The following is an 8546-nucleotide window of genomic DNA, read 5'->3' on the forward strand; positions in this document are numbered from 1 at the left end:
TCAGCAGCTTATGTGATATGCTAAAACATAAGACAATAATCTACTCTACTCATCAAAGGAAACAAAAATTGATCGATGAAAACACTAAACAGAAAAAGAAGAATATCAATTGCACATAACACAATATTTCTTTGAGGAAAGAAACTACTCAAAGCCCCGACTATCTATATTACATTAACCAAAAGGTCTGAGAAGAAAATACAATTCTTGTTCACCCTGAACAATTCCTCGACAAGTACAATCTCGCTCACTACTTCCTAGGCAAGCCTTGGATGAATACAATATGCTCTGCTCAACCTTGAACTCAAATTTCACAAGTATTTTCTATCCTCTGACTGACTGAATTCCTTTGGCCAATACTTAGCCAAATTCCTAGCCGTACAAGCTCCTTCTTTCTTATGAAATTCCTGAGAGAATTAGCCCATATTGCGAAAACCGGGACCACTAGAAGCTGGAGAGGACCCGTCAAACCATGTGATGACTTATCACCTCTGGTGTGCGTCTAACTCCATTTCAGATGATTCAATCCGTCTAAGGCTTTTCCAGCACACTCTAATTGGTCTCGCGGCCAAGTGGTACATTGAGTTACCGCGAGGCACTTTTTATAATTTTAGTCAGTTAGCTACCTCGTTTTTAATTCATTTTCAATTGCCAGTCAGATATGACAATGGCACGGAATTACTAACTTCATTAAAGCAGTCGACGTCGACTTACATTTCATATCAAATTCATGAATGGAAACGTCGACAACGTTTAGTGAAGGTTTTTATTCTGGATCAGATCTTGGCTGAATGGTTTGTAAAATCTTTGTTGCCAAAGATCACTGAAGATGTAGCTAAGGTCGGAGTCATTACTGAGGAGCAAGTAATTGCTCAAGCACAATACCTTGACTTGGTCTATACTCAGTCAGGTACGTTACACGAGCAGATCCCCGATCTTCCCAAGCAAAATCAAATCGTTGCAGCTCCTTCAGGGTCTCATGCCACTGATGGTATGATTGGTACGGTTAACACTAAAAGTAAGAAGAAGTCTTCCAAGAATTCTTCTCCTATCATAACCTTTCCTGATTCCCCGACAGGAGATTCTTCCGCGGATATTTCCGCCGATATTCACGTTATAGATTCATCTACAGCCAAACCAAAATCCGGTGGTAAGAAGAAAGGGAAGAAGAAAAATAAAACGGATAAAAGTTCAAAAGAGAAACCTGAAAAATCGAAATCCAATGATGAAAAACGCAAACCTCGTTATCCTTGTCTCATTTGTGACGAAGAACATTTTACAAGAGACTGCCCTCATCGTGCAGAGGTTGCGAAGATTGTCAAAGGTTCCCAAACGCCTGCTGTTTTGAAGGATCCTTTTCCAAGTCAAGATAGTAAGATGATAGGTTCTTCCCCGAGTGCCAATGAATAACCCATACTGATGATGTCCCATGTTAGGATTGTGACTCGATCGCATGATTATGGTAGTAAAAGTCCTATTGATGGTAAAGAAGCAGAATCTTCTCATTCTAACCCATCAACCTCAGCTCCCGATTCTGATCCACTACAGATCGAGAAACCTAATCCAGACTTAGTAATCAAACCACCCGCTAAGGCTATACTTCGAAAGTTAGCTTTCAATCCACATGCGAGAGCGGCTCAGAACTATAACATTGTTGAGGATTTAGTTGTTTCACCCTCAGCAATGTCGGCTTTGGAAGTGCTGCAATCATGTCCAGCACAACGTAAATTACTTTTGTCAGCTATAGGAGCTGTTGACGTTCAGGACTCGAACCTAATAATTTTCGATCTAGAAAATAGTACACTGCGCTTACCTCATCAAATGGCTTTCCAGATTCCAGTGATAGTAAAAAACAGGCTTATTCATAGGACTGTGATTGATGAGGGAGCCTCAATGTGTATTATTTCGATACAATGTTGGAGATCGCTTGGTTCTCCTTCACTAAATCAATCCCCGACGATTCTAAAGGCCTTTGATGGTCGTGGGTTTCATCCTTTCGGCATTCTACAGGATTTGCTTATAGGGGTTGAAGGAAAAACCGTTAATCTAGATGTGGAGGTGGTTGATGCCCCTCTAGATTACAACCTTCTCTTGGGTCATAGTTGGTCTTATGCTATGACAGTTGTCGTTTCATCGGTCTTTCGGGTTATAAAGTTTCCTCATAATGGAAAGATCGTAACAATAGACTAGCTACCTTACTTTTCATCCGACCCAGCCTCTTCTGAAAGTATTCAGCATGTCGGTAAAACGACTATCCCGTATAAGGATGTTGGAGTAGGACTAGTTAAAGATGTCGGTTTACTGGGAACTTTTCCTTTTCCTCCGATCAACGCATCGTTTTCTTTTGCAACCATTCATATGATTTCGTCAGACACTATTGTTTATGATGATCCTTGGATCGTTCCTTCTGAATCTGAGATAGACTCATTTGGTGATGTTATGCCTTTGAGTCCATATGAAATTGCGTATGAGGCCATGCAATCGTTTACCGACCCATTGTCAACCAAAATTGACTTAATGAATGTGGTCCGTGAGGAATCACTTTTCACATCAAGCTCGGATTCAACAATGTTTTCCAAACTTGCTCACTCTGATGAGCAAATTCGTGAAATCCTATGTGTAGATGATTTACCATGGGAAGATCTCCATCACAGATCTTCATTCTTATGATCATTTTGAAAATGATTTTTCATCAATTTTTACGACTGAATATGTCAAGGAACCTCAGAATCCAATGAAAAATCTTGATTCAGAGTTAAATTTGGGAAACATCTCTCGAACTATTCCTATTGACATTTCGGTTAAGCCTGGAATTGTTGAGAACATTCATATAGGTTCCTCATGTACAGAAGATGAAATTCAAATATATAAGGCCCTATTTCAAGAATTCCGCGACGTGTTTGCTTGGCCCTATGAGGAAATGCCAAGAATTGATCCCGCGATTGTTGTTCATGAAATCAAGACTTACCCGACGCTAAACCCGTCCGGCAACGGTTGCGTCAGATTCACCCGAGAAAAGTTGTTGCTATTAAAGCATAAGTTGAAAACTTACTCAAAGCAGGTTTCATTTATCTGATCCCGTTAACGGATTGGGTATCGAATATTGTTCCGGTTAACAAAAAGCAAGGGACAATAAGAATATGTTCGATTATAGGGACATTAATCGAGCCTGTCCAAAGGACAATTACCCAACCCCCTATATCAATCAAATCATTGATGATTGTGCCAGCAGCGAAATATTCTCCTTCATGGATGGTTTTTCTAGATACAATCAAATCAATATTCTACCTGCCGATCAACCAAAAATGGCTTTCATTTGTCCATGGGGGACATTTTCTTATTGCAAATTACCTTTTGGGCTCAAGAATGCCAGAGCAACTTTTCAAAGGGCCATGTCTTATGCGTTTCATGACATCAAGCACATTTTGCAACCCTATCTCAATGATTTTCCTGCTCATTCATTACGTCGAGCTGATCATCTCATCCATTTACGAGCAATCTTTATGAGGTGTAGGCATTATCGGATTATGTTGAATCCACACAAGTGTGTTTTCTGTATAGAAACAGGTCGATTGCTGGGGTTTGTTATTTCGAAAGCCGTCATTCGCATCGATCCCTCGAAGGTTGAAGCTATTGTCAAATTGCCTCCTCCTTCGAGTCTTCGCCAACTCCAAAGTTTGCAAGGGAAAGAAAACTTTTTACGACAATTCATTCCTAACTACGCCGAGGTTACAAAGGGTTTTACCTGGTTGTTGAAACAGAATACTCCATTCTATTGGGATGAGATAGCTCAGAAATATTTTGATGCACTAAAACACGCATTGACCCATGCACCGTTATTGCATCCTCCCAACTACAACCAGGACTACTTCTTGTATCTCGCCGCCTCTCATTCCACAGTTGGAATGGTCTTAGTTCAGGAAGATGAATTCGGTACTGAACATGTGATATATTACCTTAGTCGAACTTTAAATCCAAGTAAGCTAAAATACTCACATGTGGAGAAATTGGCATTGGCAGCTGTTCAAGCTGTCCAACGTTTTCGTCACTACATTTTACTACGTAAAACTACAATAATTTCTGATTGCAACCCTATGATCTACATTTTGACCAAGAAATTGCTAGGGGGCAAGTACTCTAAATGGATTGTTGTCCTGCAAGAGTTCGAGTTGGAATTTGAAAAATCTAAGTCTAAGAAATCTTTAGTTTTTTTAGAGTTAATGTGTGACTTCCCGCGTGCTGACACGGAAACTGTGGCGGAGGAGCCCATTGCAGACGAATCCTTGTTTCTAATCAGAACTTTAGATCCGTGGTATGGGGATATCATCGTTTATCTCCAGACCCAATCCTTTCGGCCAAAAATTTCAAGGTCAGAACGTCGGAAAATATGATTCCAGTCCCAACAATTTAGGATTATTGGGGATACTCTTTATCGCCGTGGGGCAGACTTTGTTTTTCGACGTTGTTTAACTAATGAGGAAGCTGAAAGGGTTCTAAATGACTGTCACTCTAAAGCGTGTGGCGGTCATATGTCTGGGTATGCCACAGCCCAAAAGATATTGCGCGCTGGCTACTTCTGGCTGTCTTTGTTTAAATATTGTATTAACGCGGTCCGAAAATGCCACAACTACCAAATTTTTGATCGAAAGATGCGCGCTCCACCTGCTCCTCTCCACCCTATAATTTCCGTTGGTCATTTTTCCAAATGGGGCATCGATTTTATTACATGTAACCCTCACTCGGCTGGGGGGCATGCGTATATCATCCTTGCGGTAGATTATTTTACCAAGTGGGCCGACCCGATGCCTACATTTGAGGCAGACGGCAAAAAAGCTGCAATTTTCGTGTTCAATCATATAATTGCTAGGTTTGGTGTCCCACAAGCGATTATCACTGATCATGGGCGTCATTTTCGAAACATTATGATGACCGAACTTACAGGCCAACTTGGTTTACGTCACAATAGTTCAACTCCTTATTATCCGCAAGCTAATGGTCTGGTTGAATCCATCAACAAAGTTTTAGTAATCATGATCCGACGAATCATTGGGATTCATCGGTCAAATTGGCATAACATGTTATTTTCAGCGCTTTGGGCTTATCGAACCTCAGTAAAAACATCAACAGGGTTCACTCCTTTCCAACTAGTTTATGGTTTGGAAGCTGTGTTACCCATTGAATGCGAAATCCCGTCATTGCAAATGGCCATCGAATTACTTCTAGCCACTTCCGAAGAGGAAAAATGTTTGTTATACTTGGCTCAATTAGATGAGAATCGACGTGATGCTGCATTGGCGATCGAAACTCACGCAAAACGTATGAAAGCTCAGTATGATCGAAATGTTACCCCTCGAAATTTTTCGGAAGGAGATCTAGTCTTAGTGTATGATCAAGATAATGATAAATTAGGCGCTGGAAAATTCGTTCCTATGTGGCATGGTCCCTATGTTGTCAAGCGAAAGCTAGCAAAAGGGGCCTATGAATTGGTAGACTTTGACGGGGACTCTTTAGGTAAACCCAGAAATTGTCTTTACCTGAAGAGGTATTATGCTTAAAGAATGGGTATGGAGATTTTTAGTTAGGATAATTTTTCTTTCTAGCTAGTGTGTTTTAGTTTAAGAAGTGTGCTTAGCTTAGAGAGTGTTTTTCGTCATTATTCCTGCTTATCTTGGTTTTACTCTTGATATTGCAGATGTCGATGCCTCTCCAAACATACATTGGTTTCGCTGATGGTGCTTGTCGTAATACACGGAACATTTCTTCCGCAACTTGGGTTATCTATTCGCCCTCTGACGAGTTGGTATCTATGAATGGGGTAAGCCTCGGTCAAACAATGAACAACATTGCTGATTATAGTGCAGTGATTGAGTTATTATCTGAATCTATTTCATTTGGGATCGGAGTTTGATAGTGAGGTTAGATTATGAACTCGTTGTATTACAGCTTAATAGAGTGTATGCCATTAGAAATCCAGTGTTATTGAGATTATTTTTTAGAGTGCGTCTCTTGGAACGTGAATTTGATTATATTGAATATCAGCATATTCCAAGATCTTTAAATACATTAGCAGATGCAATTACTTCTCGAATGTTAAGTAGACATTTGCAATAATCATACATGTAAATTTAAAACCATTCCATAACATGATTTACAAGATAAGTCGGTAATAGTGATATATATATAGGAGTGTGTCGAAACTACATCGTCCTCGATCATAGGTTGAAAAACACCTTATGATCGGCAAAAATGATAAGTACAAAAAGCAAAAATGTCATATGTGCCTACAATACGTGATCATCCTATCACTGGTGATGATCTCGATAAGAAACCACTGCACGGGCCACTTTACAAAGGAACCTCCTAAAAGGTCCTGGGACCCCAATCACATAGCACTGAAGTCGACGAGGAATGTCATCTATGCTGGTCTCAGCAATGTCTCCTGTCAAGCGCTCTAGATGACTCTCCAACTCGGCCAAGGTCTCTGCTGATTCGTCCTGTTGGGCTGGCGTGGCTGCAGCTGGTTGTTTCCTCTTGTAAGGCCAGAGAGCGGCTGGTCGCTGTGGACCCACATCTGCATTTGAAACTTTTACTATCATTTTTGGGACGATATAAAAAAAATAAAATAAAATAGGAAAATGTTAAAAATTATTTTACCTGAGTCATCCCATTACTCTCCTGGTGGAAGAGCCATGTCTAGGTCACCACGAAAATCTACCCCAGTGTAAGGGAAGTCCTGAATATAAAAAACCTGGTTTTCCAACCATTGGAAATACTCAGGTTTGAATCAAAAAACCTCTGTCCCCTCGTCTGGATGACGGGCCATAACTGCGACCCATCGCATCAGTTTGGGCTCTCAAGGAAGCCCAGCTCCAATAGTAAGGTGCTGCGGGATCAACATTGGAACCCTCTCCAGACCAAAGCTCACAACTAAAGCCCCATAACCAAAGGTCTTCAATTGTCCGTTCTTGGCTCTGTTCAGTTGGCCTTTTACATTGGCCAGCACAGCATCGCACCAGTTGAAGATGGTGCCTCGAAAGCAGTCAACGGCCATCCACATCTGGGATCCGGTGGCAATATGTAATGCGACACTCCCGCAAAGTCTGGTGACAGTAAATGTGATCACCATGAGACGAGATATGGTTTTAATGTCTATCCCTTTGTCTCTAGCCTGGCTGTTGCAGAACTCTAGCCGGAGGCTATCGACAGACTGGCCACCTGGCCTAGTCCCGAATAAAGTCAAGTCTTCGCCTCTCTTAGGCAAACCGGTCAAGAAGTATATGTCTGCCGGCTCGATTTCGAGCTGGTGGCCACCAATGAAGAAGCACTGATCCTGTATGCTCCATCTGTCAACCAGCCACTATAAGAAATCCACATAGGCCCTCATGCCAGGTATGGCCCAGAATTTGTACAAGTCGCATGCCTTCAATGCATCAATCAAAGGTTGGTGATTCAACACGGCAAGATCCATGTCCTCATGCTCCCGTTCATGCCAATCTAGCATGATGTACACTCTACATCCAATAAAAAGACAAATTAGAATGCTAGAAATTAAATTGTTTGGGTGAAATTTGAGAATTTTTGGGTTAAAAAGCCTTGCTGCGAGGACCGCACCCTCTGTGTTAGAGACAGTGCATGGGTCCACACCTTGCCTACATGGAAGGTGCAGACCCCTGACCCCCATTGAGAAAAAGTCGGGGTCCGTGGGCTGCCAGTGTTACACCTGCGGGCCCCCGCGCGTGGGTTTTTAGCCTAAAAACCCTCCAAAAAATGAAATAAAAACCTAAAACAAAAAATGAAACAGTTAAAAATGAAGAGCAGGATGATGTGGATTACCTGGAGAAGACGACGTTCGATTTCGACGGTTGGATTTTCCGCAATCTTCACGGGAAGTTTCTGAACAAAAGCACTATTTTCTCACCCAAATCTCAAACAGTACAAATGAATTGACGAAAGACCTTTTTCCTTGTTTTTACTTTGACCTGAGAAACTGTGTTTTTGTTTCTGTTTTTGGCTTGTTGTGTGTGGAATTGGGTAGAATTAGTAGATCCAGGGTTATTTTTTGTTTTTCATAACTTTGGGAGAGGATCGCACCCTAGGCTTTTGACGCAGTGCGGACCTATCCGCACTTTTGCTTTTAGCACAGAGCGGTACCGCACCTGTGTTAACTGTGGGCCTGCAGACCCTATCAAAATTTTGGAAAACCTAAGATTTTCTCTGTTAGTCAGCTTAGTTTTTGTTTACATGTTATTATCCCCTGCCCATACCTGCATATAACCTGTCAAAAGCTTTCCTTAGGTTGATTTCATTGGTGTTAGGGTTTTAGGTGAAATTCCTAGAAGTTTTGCTTGTTGGGTTTGGTTTTCAGTTTGGTCTTGTAGTAGCTCTGAGCTTAGAAGCTGTAGAAACCTCAGATCACCTTGGTTTTTACCAGTCTTCTTATGAGTCTGATCATGTGCAAAATCTACCTTTGTTGAGGAATCCACCTTGTGTTTTCTCTTTACGAAACTTCGAAAAGCTTGTGTTAAAAGTTTGGATTTTCATTTTTT

The sequence above is a fragment of the Pinus tabuliformis genome, chromosome 3_2, assembly GCF_031772625.1.
Source record: "Pinus tabuliformis cultivar Carrire ecotype Pingquan chromosome 3_2, CPIR1, whole genome shotgun sequence".
NCBI lineage: Eukaryota > Viridiplantae > Streptophyta > Pinopsida > Pinales > Pinaceae > Pinus > Pinus tabuliformis.